This window comes from Mobula hypostoma, chromosome 10 (genome assembly GCF_963921235.1).
Source record: "Mobula hypostoma chromosome 10, sMobHyp1.1, whole genome shotgun sequence".
In the NCBI taxonomy this organism is placed as follows: Eukaryota; Metazoa; Chordata; class Chondrichthyes; order Myliobatiformes; family Myliobatidae; genus Mobula; species Mobula hypostoma.
This window is the reverse complement of record NC_086106.1, coordinates 67,536,039-67,557,857: the sequence shown is the minus strand read 5'-3', so window position 1 is coordinate 67,557,857 and position 21,819 is coordinate 67,536,039.

Genomic DNA, 21,819 nt, shown 5'->3' with positions numbered 1-21,819 from the left:
TCAATTAAATAAAGAAAACAACAATCTTTTTGTAAAGATGCATTTAAGTTCCCTTCAGAGACCACTGAAAAGTGCATTTGTAAGATAGTGCCATGGGGCACCATGATAATGTAGCAGTTAGCATAACACTATTATAGTCAGAGTTCAGAGTTCAATTCTGACACCATCTATAAGATGTTTGTTCGTCCTTGCCACAAGTGCATGGGTTTCTTCTGGGTGCTTCAGTTCCCTCCCACAGCCAAAGATACACCAGTTAGTAGGTTAAATAGTCATTGTAAATTGTCCTGTGATTAGGCTAGGGCAGGGGTGGCCAACCTTTTATATTCCATGCGTCAATTTTTTCATGCACGGGTTCTATATTAACATATTTTTACAAGAACTGAATGGGGGGACAAGAGTTGTATGGCGCATCTGAACTCGTGAGTGAAAAAAATTGACGCATGGAGTGTAAAAGGTTGGCCACCCCTGGGCCAGGGTAAATCAGGTGGATTACTGGGTGCTGTGGCTGATTGGACTGACAGGGCCTGCTCTGCAATGTATCTCTAAATAAAGGAAGAGTGAGTAAGGGATTTGAAAGCTTTCAAATCCCTTACTCACTCTTCCTTCAGTTAGTCCTGACGAAGGGTCTCGGCCTGAAACGTCGACTGCACCTCTTCCTACAGATGTTGCCTGGCCTGCTGCGTTCACCAGCAACTTTTATGTGTGTTGCTTGAATTTCCAGCATCTGCAGAATTCCTGTTGTTTATCTCTAAATAATGAACCTACAAATTTATTCTTCTCATTTAGTGACCACAACAATTTCACAGAAAGAATTCCTTATCAGAGTTTACTAATTTTCCAATTTCAAATGGTATTATTTGTATTTCCTGATTCTTACTTGTTCGTATGCATGCATGCCCATGTCTACATGTCCATGATATACACATGTAATGTACGTCTTACTCACAGGTTCTGGCACAGCAAAATCATTAGGACCTCCGGATACACCTTACTATAAAGTGGAAGAAACATCTTGTACTTTTTCTTTCAACCACAGAGAGATCTCCATGGCTCAGAACACAGACTCCTATCAGAGTCTTGTGCCATGGGTAGTTCAATAAAATATTATGAGCAATATTACACCTCAGTTTAATTAGTTCCAGATTCCCAAAATCGATATGCTGACTTCATATATGCTCATTGCATACTACAGTATTTTTTTAAAGGAGGTGGGTGGACATGTTAATTTGGATATCAGGTCTAAAAATAATCCATTGTGTTTGACTAATAAATCCATGCCATACCCAGAGATTACACAGAAAAATCCATAGAAGTTGCAACATGATTTGCAGGGCATTAGCTCCAATGGGAACCTTCCACACCTAATCTGGGTTTACCTCACCTACTTATGTATTGTCATTTCCTTTTACTTCATCTTTTTTCCATCAGGAAGGAGGTACAGAAGCTTGAAGGTAATCACTCAATGAATCCGGAAAGGCTTCTTCCTCTTAACTGTGTGGATGTGCAGTTGGATCTTGAAACCAGTTTCATAGCTCCCTGAAAGTGACTGTACACATTGAAAGGGTGGTAAAGAAAGCATATTAGTCAAGACATTGAGTACAAAATTTGGCAGTTATGTTGCAGCTTTATAAACCTCTGGTTAGCGCATGCCTGAAGCATTACATTCAATACCCGTTACCCTATTATAAGAAGGATGTGGAAATTATGAAGACAGTGCAGAAGAGATTTATCAGGACTGCTCAGATTGGATCATGTGCTATAAGAAGTTGGACACATGGGTTGTTTCTCTGGAGCAACAGAGGCTGAGGGGATACACAAGATTATCCAAAAGTTCATAAGATTATGAGAGTCTTTTAAGCTCAATTTGATATAGTTAACCACACATGCCCTCTCTATTGTGAGGTTATATTGTATCAATCTACTCTTAAAGGAATAGCTTACTTTCTTGTCTAGGCTCTGCAGTGAGGTGTAGCTGCCGATACACACTAATGGAGTGTTGGTTCCCCCTCCCCCACCAAGAAGGAGGTACTTCCAGTTAAGGAAGTATTTTAAACACAATTTATTTTCTTTTTTAATATGCATGCTTAAATTTAGACACACATTTAAAACTCAGAGGATTTTTGATTTATAAAATACTTCAGAATCGCAAAGATATACATATAAACTACAAATATTTTCTTGCTTCCTGGTACAATTCTTAAGAAATGAAAGGATGTAACAATGAATTGCTGATGAACCAATCATTCATCACAGAAATCGAAGGTTGAGGAATGAATTCTAGTTTTTTTCTGTCACCCTGTCTTTCTATTATTCTTCTTGTCATTCTTACCAATCTTCAATGCTTTCTAACATTTATACTGGTTTGCTATTAGTTGGCATTATCTGCATGTGATGTTTTTCAGATAACTTTGCTGGGGCAAAGTAATTCACACAGATGGTCTGAAAGCTTCAGGAGACAAAGCTCTTAGACACCCAAATTTAATGCTGTGAAGGATGACTCTCTGAGTACAAAAATGTCTCAACTAGTGATTGATCAACTATACCTGTATCATGTTCACATAACTATATCATGTTTGATGAGTTAAATAATTAAAATCTGTCTGGTCTGCCATTGTCCATGAACTCTGTCACAATGGTGCAAATAACTTAGCCAGTGCTGTCTGGTCTGATGCAGGCCAATTAACATACTCTTATTGTTTTACATTGACTAAACATGGATCTACAACACCTCACTGTTTACTTGTTTACGACAAGACGCTGAGCAAGGAATATTGATTAGAAGTTTAATTTTGTCACAAATAACTCTGATCCTTTGGAATGGTCATATTGCCATGCTTGAAAGCAGAGGTCAGCAACAGCCTCTCAGACCGTGGAAAGTTAAATGTCGATTACATCATGAGCTTGTTCTCCTGGTAGCTCTTCCCGCTTCATTTCTTATCCATCATCACAGCTAAAAAAAACAAGCAGCAAGGAGTTATCTGATGATTGAGAAATCCTGTGCACACACCTGAGTGAACATTCAGGAGCAGCAGAACACCGTCATTAATGGGCACGAGATCATTGTGGGGGCGTACAGGAGTGAGGGAGATTGGCTATTTGAGTAGTGTTGCAACAATAACTCTACACTCAAGACCAAGGAACTGAATGTAGACTTCAGAAAGGAAGAGTCAGGGCAACATGCACCAGACCTCATTGTGGGGTCAGTTAGTAGAAAGGGTGAGTAATGTTAAGTGTCTGGGTATCAACATCTCAAAGCATTCATGTAGTCACAAAGAAGGAATGCCAGTGACTCTACCTCATGAGGAACATGAGGAGATTTGGTAAAGACCTGTGTAAATTATTTTGATACATTCGAACTGGTTGCACCACTGCCTAGTATGGAACCTCCAATGCATAGGAACGCAAGCGGCTATATATGGTTGTCAATTCAGCCAGATCCATCATGGCGACAGCCCTCCCCAACATCACAGACGTCTTCAAATGGCAATGGCTCAAGAAGGCAGCATCTATCATTAAGGTCCCTCACCATCCGAAGCATGCCCTCTACTCATTCCTACTGTTAGAGAGGTGGGAGAGAAGCCTACAGACTCATACACAATGATACAGGAACAGCTTCTCCCTCCCACCCTCTGTCAGGTTTCTGAATGGTCCATGAACCCAAGAACACTACCTCGTTAAATTCCTTTTTTTGCACCAGTGATTTATTTTGTAATTTATAGTAATTTTATATATTTGTACCATACCATTCCTTCAAAATATTAAACTTCATATCAGAAAGTGATAATAAACCTGATTCTGACTATGAATTTCATGACAATCATTATTTTCCAATGAGAAACATATTTCTATTGTGGTGTGTAAGTCAAGGAAGTGATTTGTACACTAATTGCAACTTTTTTTTAAAAAAAAGTAGATGCAACACATACAGAATATCCCTGCCACATCTAAAAAAGAGATTCCAGAAAGTTCTCCTAAGAAGTAAATGATTGTGAAATTTCTGACATAAACCCTTCAGACCAGCAGGTGTGCCAGGTAGCAGCGGGTCTGGACACACCTGAATGTCATTTGTCTGAGTTTATTATGTGACGAAAGTACACATAGACTAAGATATTGACTGTCCTGTGCTATCACCAGTGGGATCAACAGTTGATCTGCCACCTGTCTTCAGGAGAGAGATAAGTAAGACAATGGAGCAGCATTTGGAAATGTTAATGAAGAGAGGAGAGAGATTAACGGAAGGAGACACTGGTCTGGGTATTGTCAAGACTGGTTTGCTTTGAACCTGAACTGTTTGAAGTGATGGACAGGCGATACCCCAACAGAGGGATAAAAAGGGACGGGTTTGCTAAGGCAACAGACACCACACGAGACACCACTCACGACACCACGAGGTATCGAGACCCTGGAAGCGGTGCGCCCCCCCACAAGTCGGTGGGAGTTTTGGAGGGCTGCCACGGGACCAGCCATAGACGCACAGAGCGGAAAGATTTGGTCGGCAGGAACCTGGTGTGTGTGTCCACACTTGCCTGGGTGCCGGGTTCACCGCAGAGGAACGATCGTATCTGAAAACGGAGGGATCACAGTCGGTGACCTCAGAAGACATTACAAAGGGCTTGCCCAAAAGCTAACTGCGAGAAATATCAAAGGTCTGTTGAATCCAATTTTGAATATCAGCATTCGCTCTCTCTCTCTCTCTCTCCGACGGCACAATAACGATTGCTGCGAACTGAACTAAACTGAACTTTGTCACTTGTGATTGAACATTTTACCCCTAGACTGCGATAGAGCTGATTGACCCTATTATCCTAGTTCTGTGTACATGTGTGTTTATTCAGTGCTAACCTGTTGCATTTATATCCTTACTATTAGAGTACTGTGTTGCTTATTTCTTTAATAAAACTTTCTTAGTTCCAGTAATCCAGACTCCAACTGAGTGATCCATTTCTGCTGGATTGGCAACCCAGTTATGGGGTACGTAACATAAGTGGGGTTCTCGTCTGCGATTTTGAACGCTAAATTTGGGACGGGGAAAATTAATTGGGTTAAAATTCCCGAAAGAAAGAAAAGGCAAACAGCAGAAATGGAGATTGAGGAATTTCTAAAGGCGCCGACCTTGGAAGCATTAGAGGATGCCAGGAAAGCGGAATTGGCAGCTGTGGCCAAACGGTTGAATCTTGTTAAGGGGAAGTCGACAATGAGGAGAGAGGAGATGCACAGAACTATCGTAGAGCACTATGTATCTAAAGGTGTGTTTCCCCAAGGGGAGCTGGAGGTGATATCTATTGGAAAACCTAGTGGAGATGCAGTACAGATGCAGCTTGAAAAACTGAGACTCGAGCACGAGTTCCGGGTACGGTAGCTAGAACACGAAGAGAAAGAGAAACAGTTAGAACGGCAGGAGAAAGGGAAAGAGAGGCAGTTGGAGCGAGAAGAGAGGCAGTTGGAGCGAGAGGAGAAACAGAGGGAAAGGGAATTCGAGCTGGAAAGGTTAAAGATAAGGGCAGAACAGGGACCCATGCCGGACCAAGGTGGAGGGTTCAGGGCGACCCAGGAGGTTAGGCTGGTTCCCCCATTTGACGATACCGATGTGAATCGGTACTTTCTCCATTTCGAAAAAGTTGCTGCAAGTCAGTACTGGCCGAGGGATAAGTGGGCTGTTTTGCTTCAGAGTGTACTTAGAGTAAAAGCCCAACAAGCTTACTCAGCTTTGTCCACGGAAGATGCCCAGGCATATGAGGTGGTGAAAGAGGCCATCCTCAGGATTTATGAGTTGGTCCCGGAGGCATACCGGCAGAGGTTCCGGAATGTGAGGAAACAGTGGGACCGCACGTATTTAGAGTTTGCCCGTGAGATGCAGACATATTGTGAGCGTTGGTGCGCCTCGAAGGGGGTAAATGGGGATTATGACAGACTGCTACAGCTGATCCTGATTGAGCAGTTTAAAGGTTGTGTCCCTGAGGGTATGAGACCCTACCTAGATGAGAAAGAGGCAGCCACGTTAGCTGCAACTGCTAAGTTAGCGGATGAGTACGCGTTGACGCATAAAGTGAAGTTTGCCCCGAGTAAAGGCTACCAGAAGTGTAGTCGGGATGGCGGGGAGAGAACGCCAGAAAAGTCAGTAAGTAAGCCGGGGACTAGTGAGAAGGATAAGGTAGACCGGGAGCAGTCTGGTAGGAAGTCTCCTGGGGTCGTCTGTTATAATTGTGGGAAAGTCGGACACTTTGCATCCAGGTGCTTTGCCCCAAAGAAAGAGACGGGGAAAGGAAAAACGGCGATTTCGACTGGCTGTATCGAGCTGGTAAATGAACCGCCAGGAGAGGAAAGGTCTGCCAAAGTTCAGGAAGGGCGCGAGAGGTTTATCTCGGCTGGATTGGTGTCGGTGAAGGAGGGGTTAAACCCAGTTCCAGTACGGATCTGGAGAGATACGGGAGCGTGTCAGTCATTGATATTGAAGAGTGTGTTAGAGTTTAGTTCAGAGACCCAGACTGGGGAGGTTAGGGTCAAAGGTATTGGGGAAGGGACAGAAGCAGTCCCTTTGCACCAGATACACCTACAAAGCAACTTGGTCTCTGGACTAGTCACGATCGGGGTGAGGCCCGAATTACTGATGAAAGGCGTGGAAGTCTTGCTCGGTAATGACCTCGCCGGGGGAGTTGTGCTCTCGGCAGTGAGATTGACAGGTCAGCCTGTCAGCATTAAGGCCCCGCCCATGGACTCACAGGTTCATCCTGTTTGCGCAGTGACTCGCTGTATGTCCAGAGAGTCTGCTGAGACGTTTCTATCAGCCTTGTACGAGGAGGGGGTAGAAAGTGAAAAGAAGGAGCGTAATGAAACAGGAGGAAGTGAGGAAATTAAAGTAGATTTATCAGTAGAAAAGAAGGACTTTATACAGGTACAGGAGCGAGACGAGGAAACAGCTCTCTCTGAAGCAGGATTAAAAAGAGAGCCAGTAGGCTATTGTGTGGAGGAGGGTGTGTTAAGGAAGAAAGGGAGACCAAGTACCGTAGATGAGGAATGGGGGGTGGTGCAAAAGAGTTATGGGGATGAGATTTTTAACCTGGCCCACAAAGTACCCCTCGGTGGACATTTTGAGGTGCTGAAGGAAACAGTCGGTGAAGCCATGAGAGAGTTTTTCTGGCTGTACAGGAGGAAGGATGTTATTGATTATTGTAGACGCGAACTGAGACCGTCACAGGCTTTTGATATGCTAACAAACCTAGTCGGTGTTAGCGCGGAAATCAATGAAGCTAGGGTGCCACCTGATAAGGGGAAAAACCATTTTGAAAAGATGAGTATGGTACCGACCAGATGGGAGAAGGCTATTGTTTTGGCCAGCTCCACTGATAAGGTCTCTCCCTTAATCTCCGAGCAAAGCGACCCTTTAGGAGAGTTAATTAAACACCTCACACACGTGTGTTTGATTGTCCCGAGGCAATGCAAAGAACTGGGACGTTGGATGGTGTTTGGCATGCTAGGTCAGCCTAGTGAGCAACACCCCTATAGAATGAGTAATTCAGTGACGAAAGGGCTAAAGAACACAGAAGTGTATATTGACGATGTAATATGGCTGTCTGAAGCCAGCTTGATAGTGAACCTTGAAAAAAATGAGTTCGGCCACGCGAAGGTCACTTATCTGGGAATTGTGGTAACACAGGGGCAGCTGGCAGCGATGCAAGCTAAGGTGCGGGCTATCTCTGACATCCCAACCCCGACAGACAAGAGGGCCCTCAGAAGGCTCTTGGAGATGGCGGGGTACTGTAGGAAGTTTTGCAATAACTTTTGTGGGTACTACCCCTCCCCCTCCTACTAAGCCCTTGCGAAAGAAAACTAAGTCGGGATGGGACGACCCTTGTTATTGTGGTCCGGGACGAAACCCAATGAGAGGTTACACTGATCACAATTCATCAGTGTTTTCGGCCACTATGAAGTTTGCTAAATTGGAGCCTGGTTTAAAGGATTATTAAAATTACACATATAAAAGGAACGGAAAATGTGATTGCTGACTGTCTGTCAAGGTGTTGACAACTTAAAATTCTCTGTATTAGCCAAATAGCTGATGAAGATGTATATTTGTGTGTATCTGATAATGTATTCATGCTTATAATTTTTACCCCAGTAAAAATCCTTAAAGGAGAGGGGTGTGACGAAAGTACACATAGACTAAGATGTTGTCTGTCCTGTGCTATCACCAGTGGGATCAACAGTTGATCTGCCACCTGTCTTCAGGAGAGAGATAAGTAAGACAATGGAACAGCATTTGGAAATGTTAATGAAGAGACGAGAGAGATTAACGGAAGGAGACGCCGGTCTGGGTATTGTCAAGACTGATTTGCTTTGAACCTGAACTGTTTGAAGTGATGGACAGGCGATACCCCAACAGGGGGCTAAAAAGGGACAGGTTTGCTAAGGCAACAGACACCACACGAAACACCACACGAGACACCACTCACGACACCACGAGGTATCGAGACCCTGGAAGCGGTGCGCCCCCCCCCCCACAAGTCGGTGGGAGTTTTGGAGGGCTGCCACGGGACCAGCCATAGACGCACAGGGTGGAAAGATACGGTCGGCAGGAACCTGGTGTGTGTGTCCACCCTTGCCTGGGTGCCGGGTTCACCGCAGAAGAACGATCATATCTGAAAACGGAGGGGTCACAGTCGGTGACCTCAGAAGACATTACAAAGGGCTTGCCCGAAAGCTAACTGCGAGAAATATCAAAGGTCTGTTGAATCCGATTTTGAATATCAGCATTCGCTCTCTCTCTCTCTCTCTTCAACGGCACAATAACGATTGCTGCGAACTGAACTAAACTGAACTCTGTCACTTGTGATTGAACATTTTACCCCTAGACTGCGATAGAGCTTGATTGATCCTATTATCCTAGTTCTGTGTACATGTGTGTTTATTCAGTGCTAACCTGTTGCATTTATATCCTTACTATTAGAGTACTGTGTTGCTTATTTCTTTAATAAAACTTTCTTAGTTCCAGTAATCCAGACTCCAACTGAGTGATCCATTTCTGCTGGTTTGGCAACCCAGTTACGGGGTACGTAACAATTAGCTGTCGCTATGATTGTTTCATTCGTTATGTGAATATGGTTTCCTTATGCATCCTGTTCTTAAGTGATTAGTTTTTGATTTTGATCCACATGGATTTCCTGTGCTTTATATCCTGTTTAAGGTTATTCTGGACCAACACTCCATATGAACTACTGTTCTGTGGCTCAAGTCCCGAGAACATGAGCCACAGATTGATTATTCCTTGTATTATGCTCCAAATAAATCTTTATTGTTAATTTCTACTATTGAGTCCTGAATTTACTCCGCGTCTGGATCCACTCATCTGAAGATCATACAGTAGGACTCAGCCAATCATGAACCCAGCAGAGATTGAACAACTTCACACAATGTTGGCCTGCCAAGGACAGACAGTTGGATGGCATAAGCAGTTTCTCCAGGAGATACTTGCATCATGGCAAAAGGACTGTAAGACCAGTAAGTGGGATTCATGTTCCTCAGGGTTAGACTCTGGTTTAGAGCATTCGGTTGTGTGTCCTGCTACATGTTCCCAAAACTACCATGGTAAGTCAATTAACCTGTCAGCCCTGAAACAGTACAATGGGGATCCTCAGTCTTGCCACAGGTTCTTAAATCAGTGCTCCTGAGTCTTTGAATTTCAACCTCCAACAGGAGTAAGGTGGCCTACTCTCAGACAGGACCCTTTCATGGGCAATGGCTTTATGGGAGAAGGACGCTCCCATGTGTTCTGATATAAATTTTTTAGGAATGATGAGGAGGATATCCTTTTATCCGGCTGGGAGCTCAGAGGCAGCCAGCAGACTCCTCCAACTGTGTCAGGGACTAACTATTCCATTGATCTCCATACCTAGCACCAGAGAGTAGCTGGAACAATGAGGCTTTGGTTGCTCTATATAGACGGGGATCAAGTGACCTGCTTAAAGACATTCTTGCGACCAGAGGCCAGTTGGAAGATTTGGAGGAATTTATGAAGATGGCCATAAGAAGCGACAGTTGCATATCTGAAAGAAGAGGAAGAGACGGGGTGTGCTCACCCAGAGGACTAGCTCTCAGAAGTACCCAACGCCTACACCAGCTCCTCAGTCTGATAACCAACACAGATCTCCACAGACATCTCCGAAAGAACTCATGCATCTTGGAAGAAGCTGGGTCTCCCCAGCGGAGCAAGACAGACATATGAGACAGAGGTGTTGCTTAAACTGTGCTACGGCCACTTATAAGTCACTTGTCCTGAGTTGTCAGTAAACTCCCAGGACCATCTGGTGAGGGGAGAATTGCAACATTCTCAAGTTTCTCTCCAGTTTCGTCAAGTCCTGGAGTGGTTTTATCAATCCTATATTCTTGGGGGTGCCAATGACATTTTGTGAGAGCCTTGGTAGATTGGTTTGGCAGGGAATTTTTTGGACAGCAGCTGGCAGAGAGAATCCAAATTCCTAAGGTACGCCTCCACCAGCCTATCCCTGCTATGGCCCTGGATGGTAGCATGATAACCCTGAGAAGACCCAAGCAGTATGAAATTGGCCACAACCTATGTCGGTCAAACAGTTCAAATGCTTTTTACAGTTCACCAAATTCTGTCAGTGTTTCATTCGCAATTTCAGTGAAATTACAGCTCTACTTTCAAACCTCACTAAAAGTCCTTTCTTTTGGAGTCTAGAGGCAGAAGCTGCTTTCTGTGAACTCAAGATCAAAGTTACCATAGCACCTGTATTTGTTTCCCCTGATCAGGACTTACCTTTCGTAGTGGAGGTTGACACCTTGAGCACTGCGGTTGGAGCTGTGCTATCTCAGCAAACCAGAAGCTACAGTCATGTACATTCTTCTCCAGATGTTTATCTCCCATTGAGATGAATATTGACAACAGAGATTTGCTCACCGTCAAGTTGGCATTTGAAGAATGGAGGCATTGGCTGCAGGGAGCAAAACACCCCTTTATGGTTTAGACCAATCATATCCAGAATACCAAGAGACCGAAATCACGGCAGGCGCACTGGTCATTGTTCTTCATTAGATTCAATTTTATCATTACATACAGACCTGGTTCCAAGAACCTGAAACAGGATGTTCTTTCTAGGCAGTTTGAAACACTATACAAGGAGGAAGTCGCAGAAACCATTCTTCCCAATTCAATGCTGGGTACTCCCATTAGATGGAGAATCGATTCCATGGTGCATAGGGCTCAGGAATGACATGAGGCTGATCCTGGCAATGTGCCACCTGGTTGAATATTAGTCCGTGAGATGGCCAGTACTAAGGTATTGAATTGGAGGCATGCCTCCAACATGGTCGGTCACCCAAGAGTGTCATGTACTCTAGCGTTCATAAAGAGGTGGTTCTGGTGACAAGGCATGAGCAAAGATGTCAAAGACTACATTTTTGTATGCAACATGATTACCCAGAAGAAAGAACCCAGAATACTACTCCAATACTTTTACAGCCTCTACCTATTCCCATTTATCCCTGGTCACATATTTCAATGGATTTTATCACTGGACTTTCCCCCAGCCCAAGGGGGTACTGTCATTATGGTTGTGGTGAATCGGTTCTCGAAGATTTGTCACTTTGTTCCTCTCCCCAAACTACCCACGGCTGAAAGCCAGCCAAGCTGATGCTACAAAATATTTTCTGGATTCAAGTCTTCTCTCAGAATATTGTCTTGGCAGGAGACAAAGTGGGAATAAAGGGAACCTTTTCTGATTGGCTGCTGGTGACTAGTGGTGTTCCACAGGGGTCTGTGTTGGGACCCATTCTTTTTATGTCATATGTCAGTGACTTAGATGATGGAATTGATGGCTTTGTTGCAAAATATGCAGACAATGCGAAGATAGGTAGAGGGGCGGATACTATTGAGGAAATTGAGAGGCGACAGAAGGATTTAGATTCGGAGAATAGGCAAAGAAATGGCAGTTGGAATATAGTGTCGGAAAGTGTGTGCTGATGCACTTTGGTAGAAGAAATGAAAGGGTTGTCTATTTTCTAAATGGAGAGAAAATTCAAAAATCAGAGTTGCAAAGGGATTTGGGAATCCTTGTGCAGGATCTCCTAAAGGTTCACTTGCAGGTTGAATCTGTTTTGAGGAAGACACATGTGATGTTAGCACTCATTTCAAGAGGACTAGAATATAAAAGCAAGGATATAATGTTGAGATTTTATAAATCACTGATGAGGCCTCACTTGGAGTATTGTATGCAGTTCTGGGCCCCTTATCTCAGAAAGGATGTGCTGAAACTGGAGAGGGTTCAAAGGAGGTTTCAAAAATAATACCAGGATTAAATGGCTTGTCATATGAAGAGCATTTGATGGTTCTGGGCCTATATTCACTGGAATTCAGAAGAACGAGGCGTGACCTAATTAAAACCTTTGGAATGATGAAAGGCCTTGATAGGGTGGATGTGGACAGAATGTTTCCTATAGTGGGAGTAACTAAGACCAGAGGACATAACCTCAAAATTGAATTCCGTCCTTTTAGAATGGAGATGAGGATTTTATTTAGCTAGGGAGTGATGAATCTGTGGAATTAGTTGCCACAGACAGCTAGGAAGGCCAAGCCTTCATTCTAAGCAGAGATTGATAGATTCTTGATTGGTCAGGGCATGAAGGGATATGGGGGGAAGGCAGGAGATTGGGGAAGAGAGCAAAGGTGGATCAGCATAATGAAATGGTGGAGCAGACTGAATGGGCCAAATGGCCTAATTCTGCTCCTATATCTTATCGTCTTATGGTTTTATGAAGATAGCAGAGTTTAACATCAAAACAGCAGCTAAGTCGATGCCTGTACATGGCTGGAAGCCCGAGAAGAGTTTATTTGTCATATACACCAGGAAAGCACTAGATACTTTTTCATAGCAAAATATTGTTTGTCTGAACCAGGAAAGGTGAAGCTTTTTGGAAGCATGGGCCCAGATTGGCGATAATCTTCTAAATAAATTCTCTCCTGTGCCATTGTAATTTTGAGCAGTTTAACATTGTTTAATGAATTAGTAACAATATTATGAATCATTTTAGGGCATAATTATGAGTCTGGTTGCTTATTTATATGTATTCATTGTCTTAGAGTCATAGGCTCATTGAACACAATAGCAGAGAAACAGAATCTTCATCCAGGCGTGAACTCCGCAAAGCCATTAAGGGCGCCAAGAGGCAATATCGAACCAAGTTGGAAGCCCAGGCTAACCAGAGGGATGTCAGTAGATAATAGCAGGGTCTAAATCAGATCACTGGGTGCAAAGAAAAGGCTGGGAGTATCAATAACTGTGGCGCTTCTCTTCCTGACGCACTTAACGTATTCTACGCAAGATTCGAACAGAAGAGGAGCGTCCTGCTCCCTCCGGATGAACCGGACCTGGTGGCATTGAGATTCATTGTCACCGAGGAGGACGTTAGAAGGGCCTTCCTGAAGATAAATCCAAGTAAGGCGACAGGCCCAAATGGCGTCCCAGGACGGGTTCTCCGGGCCTATGCAAGTGAGCTAGCTGGAGTGTTTGCTGACATCTTCAACTGCTCCTTGTTTCAGTCTAAGATCCCTCGTGTTTTAAGAAGGCAACGATAATCTCAGTGCCGAAGAAGAGCAAGGTGGCATGCCCGAATGATTATCGACCTGTGGCTCGGACATCAATTGCTGTGAAGTGCTTCGAGCGATTGGTTATCGCACACATCAACCACAGCCTACCAGTCAACCTCGACGCTTTGCAATTCGCCTACCGGAGCAACAGGTCAATGGCAGATGCCATCTCTCTGGCCCTACATTCCTCCTTAGAACACCTGGAGAATAAAGACGCATACGTAAGGCTTCTTTTCATTGACTACAGCTCTGCCTTTAATACCATCATTCCAAATAAACTGATTCCTAAGCTCCGGAACCTGGGCCTTAGCACTCAGATCCGCAGCTGGATCTTCAACTTCCTCACAGACAGGACCCAGGCCATAAAAATAGGGGGTAAACTCTCCTCTATGATCACTCTGAACACCAGTGCCCCACAAGGCTGTGTACTCAGCCCCCTGCTCTACTCACTGTATACCCATGATTGTGTAGCCAAGTTTCCATCAAACTCAATATATAAGTTTGCTGATGACACAACAATTGTAGGCCGTATCTCGGGTAAGAACCTGGTGGCATGGTGCAAAGACAATAACCTATCCCTCAACGTCAGCAAGACGAAGAAATTGGTTGTTGACTTCAGAAGGAGTAGCGGATCGCACGACCCAATTTACATCGGTGGTGAGCAAGTGGAACAGGTCAAAAGCTTTAAGTTCCTTGGGGTCAATATCACAAATGACCTGACTTGATCCAACCAAGCAGAGTTCCCTGCCAAGAAGACCCACCTGCGCCTTTACTTCCTGAGAAAACTAAAGAATTTTGGCCTGTCCCCTAAATCCTAAATATTTAATATTTGTAATCCAGGGAGTGGGAAGCGCAGAATCAAATATTGCTGTGATGATTGTACATTCTACTATCAATTGTTTGGTGACAATAAAGTATAAGTAAGTATAAGTATCCTCTCTGCTGAGCTATTAATCTGCCTAGACCCATCGACCTGAACCCATGCAATTGCCCTCCATACCCTCCCATTCCTGTATCTGTCCAAATTTCTATTAAATGTTGAAACCAAACTCATACCTACAACTACCACTGGCAGTTCCTTCCTTGTATTTACCTTATAATTTGGTATTCCTCCATCAAATCTCTCCTCGTTCTCCTATGTTCCATGGAACAAAGCCCCAACCTACTCAACCTTTCCCTATAACTCAGATCCTTAGTCCTGGCAACATCTTTTTAAATTTTATATGAACTCTATCAATCTTATTGACACCTTTCCTGGAGATAGGTGACTGGAACAGCACACAATATTTCAACTGAGGCCACAACAATTTCTTATACAATTTCAACATAACACCTTAATTCCTGTACTCAATATTGAATTTATGAAGGCCAAAATGGCAAAAACTCTCTTTAGGACCTTATCTATGTGTGACACCACTCAGTGCCTTTCCACTTACCATGTAGGTCCTACCCGGTTCCTCCTCCCAAAGTGCAAAACCTCACACTTTTCCACATTAAATTCAATCTGCCATTTTTCAGCCTATTTTTCCAGCTGGTCTAGCTTTGATAGTCTTCCTCACTGTCTATTACTCCCCCAGTCTTAGCATCATGCACAAATTTGCTGATCCAGTTTACTACATTATCATCCAGATCATTGATAAAGATGACAAACAACAATGAACATAGCACTGTGGCACACCACTAGTTAAAAACCTCTAGTTAGAGAAGTAAACATGTACTACCACTCTCTGGTTTCTCCCATGAAGTCAATGTCTAATTTAATTTATTACCTCATCCTGAATATCAAGCAACTGAACCTTTTTGACCAACCTCCCATGTGGAACCTTGTCAAAAACTTTGCTAAAGTCCATGTAGATAGCATCCACTGCCTTGCTTTTATCAACTTTCCTGGTAACTTCCTTGGAAAAGTATTTCAGGATGATTATTGTATACATTTCTCTGACATTAAATGCACAAACATACCTTTGAAACCTTTGAAAATTCTTTAAAACTGGTTAGACACAACTTACCACGCACAAAGCTATGTAGACTATCCTTAATCAGTCCCTGCTTATCCAAATATATCCAGTCCCTTTGAATACCTTCCAATAACTTTCCCACTACTGAACCTAAAATTTCCTGGCTTATTCTTTGAGCCTTTCTTAAACAATGGAACAACATTAGCTATCCTCTAATTCTCCAGCATATGTTTTAAATATCTCTGCTAGGGCCCCTGCAATTTGTGTACAAGCCACCCACACATTTCAAGGGAACATATTGTCAGGCCCTGGGGATTTATCCACTCTAATTAGCCTCAAGACAGCAAGCAGTTCCTCCTCTGTAATCTGTATAGAGTCCATAATCTTGCTGCTGCATTACCTCACATTTATAAACTCTGCGTCCATCCCACAAGTAAATACAGATGCTAAAAATTCTTTGAAGACCTCTTTCAGCTCCACACATAGATTACCACTCTGATGTTCCAGATAACCATAATGCCCCTTGCTACCCTTTTCTCATAATATATCTGCAGAATTCCTTAGGATTCTCCTTCATCTCGCCTGCTAGAGCAATCTCATGTCTTCTTTTAGCCCCCCTGTTTCCTTACATGTTCTCTTGCATTTATTATACTCCTCAAGCATCTCACTTGTTCATGCCTGTCTATACTTGTTATGCACCTTCTTATTTTTCTTAACCAGGACCTCAGTATCTCTCAAAAAACAGGATTCCCTAAACCTGTTATTCTTGATTTTATTCTGACAGGAACATGCAAGCTCTGTGCTCTCAAAATTTCCCATTTGAAGTCTTCCCACTTGCCAAGGACACCTTTGCCAGAAAACAATGTGTCGCAATCCACACTTGCCAGATTATTTCTGATGTCATCAAAATTGTCCTTTCTCTAATTTAGAATTTCAATCGTTCTCCATAATTATCTCGAAATTTATGGCATTATGATCACTAAATGCAACGTGTTCCCCTGCACAAACTCTCACATTTGCCTTGTCTCATTCTGCCTAATGGAAGGTCTCATATCGCACTCTCTCTAGTTTGGACTTCTATGAACTGATAAATGAAACTTCCCCAAATACATATGATAACCACTATTCAGCCCTTTTATAGTGTGGGGATCCCGGTCAATATGTGGAAAGATAAAATCACCTGCTACAACAACCTTACGTTTCTTGGAACAGTCTGCGATCTCTCTACAAATTTGCTCATCTAAATCCCATTGACTATTGGGTGCACTATAATGTAATCCCATTAACATGGTCATCCCTTTCTTATTCCTCAGTTCCACCCATATAACTTCAAATGATGAGCTCTCCAGTGTGGCCGTGACAATTTCCCTGACCAGTAATGCCACCCCACTCCCTTTAATCCCTCCCATTCATATCTAAAACAACGGAACCCCAGAACACTGAGTTGCCAATCGTGCCCCTCCTGAAACCAAGCCTCACTAATGGCTACAATGCCTTAATTACATATGCTCATCCAACCCCTCAGCTCATCCACTGTTCTAACAATACCCTTTGTATTGAAATATAAGCAATTCAGATGATTAGTCCTACCATGCTGTACATTTAGATTCCTCACTTTGTATGTAAGTTTAATATCTTCCCCCACAACCATTCTACTATCTTCTCTGGAGCTTTGGTTCCCATCACCCTGCAACTCTAGTTTTACACCCTCCCCACCCACCGCCAACCGATGCAGCACTAACAAGTCTTACCTCAAGGATATTATTCTCCCTCCAGTTCAGGTACAAACCATCCTGTCTGTACAGGTCCCACTTTCCCTGGAAGAGGGCCCAATGACCAAAAATTCTGAAGTCCTCCCTCCTGTATCATCTCCTTAATCACATGTTAAACTGTATTATCTTCCTATTTCTGGCCTCACAGTATGTGGCACAGGGTGCAATCCTGAGATCACAACCCTGGAGGTCTTGTCCTTTAACTTGGCACTTAACTGTCTAAAATCGCTTTGAAGGGCTCATGTCATTGGTACCAACATGGACCTTTGGCTGCTTATCCGCCCACTTAAGAATGCTGTGGACTTGATCTGAGATATCCCTTGTCCTCTCACCTGAGAGGCAACAGACCATCCACGAACTTCATCCTTGTCCACAGAACCTCAAACTATTGAATCCCCCATCACTGCAGCTCACATCTTCTCCGACCTTTTCCTCTCAACCGCAGAACCAGACTCAGTGCCAGAAAACTGACCACTATGGATTTACTCTGGTAGATTATTACCACCCCCCCCCCCACCCCACCACTGTATCAACCCTTCAGCCTCCCTAATGATCCAGAGTTCATTCAGCTCCAGCTCCCTAACACAGTCTATCAGAAGCTGCAGCTGGTGTAGTTAGCAGGGACATTGATCCTCCTTTTTTTACATCCTGGAAGAGGAGCTCTCCACTATCCTGCCTGGCATCACCACTGTTCTAACAGTGTAAGAAGGAAGGAAAGAAAGAAATTTAAACAAAGATCTATCTACAGCCTCTGCATCTCCTCATCAAAGCCTCGATTCCCCACTCTAACACTGGCCCACTCACACAATGGCTGCTACGCCTAAACCTAACTTCTTTTTATTGGCCCTTGCTAAGTGCCTAATTAGACAAAATCCACATTCTATTAGTTTTACTATTAATAAAAGCATAACAGAGACAGATCGGAGTAAATTAAGCATTTTTAAAGAGTTTTTAAAATTATTAATACTAATCTTTTGAAAGACAATTGAAAAAATGCCAATATTTATATTCATGAATGTATTAAACTATGCACACTATTTACCACTATTATCACTGGATATCCAGTGTTTAACCACAAATAAGAGAAGAAAAAATAAAAGCAGAGCAAAGCGTATGGCAACTTGCCTAACCATTTACCATCTAAATAACAAAGAGAGGCTTCAGTCAGAGAAAGCAAAGAAAAGAAAAGCTCATGGTTATTTTTTTCCCTTCCCTTCTCTATATCTACTCAGCTAGAACAGTAGAGCTGAGAGACAGAATAGTAGAATGTTTCTCTTGTAGGATGTGGAAAAGCATAAAGACCTCTAGTGTCCCTGACACCTACAATTGCAAGAAGTGCATCCAACTGCAGCTTCTAACAAGTTACATTAAGGAGTTGAAGCTGGAACTGGATGAAATCTGGATCATTCAGGCGGCAGAGTGGGTGACAGGTACGACATATAGAGAGGTAGCTACACCCAAGGTGCAGGGCACAGGAGATTGTGTAACAGTCAGGAAGGGGAGAGCAGTTAAGGAGCTAGTGCAGAGTACTCCTGTGGCTATCCCCCTCAACAAAAGGTATTTCAATTTGGACACTGCTAGGGGGAGGTTGACCGAACAGAGAAAAGTCACAAAGGTTGTGTTTTTGGCACTGAGTCTACCTCTGTGACTCAGAAGAGAAGGGAGGAGAAGACACATGCTGTGGTGATAGGGGTCTCAATAGTCAAGGGAACAGACAAGAGGTTCTGTGGACGAGAACGAGATTCCCAGATGGTACGTTGCCTCCTAGGTGCCAGGGTCAGGTTATCTCAGATCGAGTCCTCAGCATTCTTAAGTGGGAGCTTGAACAACAGAAGTCATAGTCGACGTAGGTACCAAGGACATGGGTGAAACAAGTGACGAGGTTCTGCAAAGGGAGTTCAGGGAGTTAAAGGGCAGGACCTTCAGGGTTGTGACCTCAGGATTGCTGCCTGTGCCACGTGCCGGTGAGGCCAGAGGTAGAAAGATTATACATGGCTAAGAAGTTGGTGTAGGAGGGAGGGCTCAAGACTTTTGGATCATTAGTCTCTCTTCCAGGGAAGGTGGAACCTGTACAGAAGGTATGGCTTGCACCTGAACTGGAGGAGGACTAATATCCTAGCAGGAGCTTTTCTTAATACTCTGGGGTAGAGTTTAAACTAGAGTTGCAAGGGGATAGGAAACAGAGTGCCAGAACGGTTAGTGGAGAGGTTGTGATGGCAGATGTTGGTAAGACTTCAGACAAAGTTAGAAATCAAAAAATTGAATGTGGTGTGACTAGTGTGCTGAACTGCATATATTTCAATGCGAAAAGTCTCGTGGGAAAAGTGGATGATAGTGCTGAAGATGAGGTAGCTGGGGAATACAGGGCTGAGGGCCTTGTATTGGAATGTGCGCAGTACACGGAATAAGGTAGATGAACATGTAGCACAGTTGTGGATTGGCACGTATGATGTGGTAGGCATCACTGAATCATGGCTGGTTGAAGATAATAGCTGGGAGCTTAATGTCCTAAGATACACGTTACAGGTTTCCCCCGCCATCCGAAGGTAGAGCGTTCCTATGAAACAGTTCGTAAGCCGAAATGTCATAAAGCGAAGAAGCAATTACCATTTATTTATATGGGAAAATTTTGTGAGCGTTCGCAGACCCAAAAATAACCTACCAAATCATGCCAAATAATACATAAAACCTAAAATAACAGTAACATATAGTAAAAGCAGGATTATAGTAAAAGTAGAAATACCTTTCCACAATCAATGCCGGCACTGTTCGTCAAAGTGAAAATCTCGCGCAAGCGCTCTCGGCAGAAAATCTCACACAAGCTCTGTTGGCAAGAACACTCTCTCCAGTAACCTTTAAGCTATGAAGCTGCCAAATCCTACCAAATAACACGTAAAAATACACAGCCTATATAAAGTAGAAATAATGTATGTACAGTGTAGTATCACTTACTGGAATGGGGAAGACAGCGCAGAGCGCACTGATGATGGTGTGTTAGATTGAGTCGTCGCAGGCTAGGGTGGTGCAGTGGCCCCCACCCTCCAGGCCGCTGACCAATACCAATTCGCAAAGCATGCAGGGGTTCAGCGATAGCTGGAACGCACACAGCACATCTTTAAGAAAAAAGCTGAAGTAAATATGCTAATTAATTACGTGCCGCCCGACACGTAATTGTCAGCCCAGATCAGTGCCGATTGCCGATTGCATCGCCTCTAATGTGCTCAACATAGATGTGCTGTGTGCCTCCCGGCTACCGCTGCATTCTCTGCGAATCGGTATCTGTCCGTGGCCTGGGGGTTGGGGTGATGGGACACTGGGGTGTCATCTCATCATCATCTGTTTCCATTAGGACAGGCAGCTCATCTTCTCCTATGACTGCCCGCCTCGATGTCGAAGGTCGAGGTTCGTCGTCTGCTGTGACTGATGTGGAAGGCTTGCTTGACTGCTGAGCCTAGTGCATTTTTCTATCATACAGTTTTTTGTAAGCACTCAAACCATCCTGCAAATATCCGCTAAACAGACGTACCCTTTCAAAATTAAAGTCGTACTTTATCATTGCAGCAAAAATCTCACGCAGTTGCTTCATGTTCATTTCACTACTGCGTTCGGTTTCGATTGTTAGCCTTTCCTTCCAATGCATCAGCTCTTCATCTATCAGTTCTTGGTCATGGGATGCCAAAACCTCTTCAACATCATCTTCATCAGCTTCCACAAGCCAAACTCACGTTGTCCTTACTTCGTTCACCACAATCGAAACACTTAATTATGTCTAGTTTTACACTATGTGTAACACCCTTATGATCTCTTTCAGGCTTTTCCAATCCCTCGGAACTCATCTTGCAAACGGCTGCTCACAGGCACGTGTTTAAGCAATGCTTCTAGAATGCCGTTCTGAATCCGGGGGAGAGCTGCTGCTCGGGGTGTGCGCTGATTTTTATCGCGCGCTGATTTTTTCGCACGCTGATTTTTTATCACGCGCTGATTTTTTTCGTAACAGTGAAAACACCTTCTGTTAGCGAAAACATGGTACTAATGTAGGTCTTTCGTAACAGTGAGGTTTCGTAAAGCAAACGTTCGAAAAGCTGGAGACACCTGTATATCGAAAGAACTGGCAGGAAGGCAGAGGGGACAGCATCTCTTTGTTGGTTAAAAATTAAAAAAATAAACTAGATCATTAGAAAGAGGTGACATAGGGTTGGAAAGTGTTGAAACATTGTGGATGGAGCTCAGGAACTGCAAGGGTTAAAAAGACCCTGATGGGAGTTGTACGTGGACCCCCAAACAGTAGTAAGGATGTGGTATACAAACTACAACAGGAGATAGAAAATGTTTGCCCAAAGGGCAATGTTACAATAGTCATGGAGGATTTCAATATGCAGGTAGATTAGGAAAATCAGGTTGATGGTGGAGTCTAGGAGGGGAAATTTCTAGAGTGCCTACGAGGTGGCTTTTTAGAGTCAGCTCGTGGTCGAGCCCACTAGGAGATCAG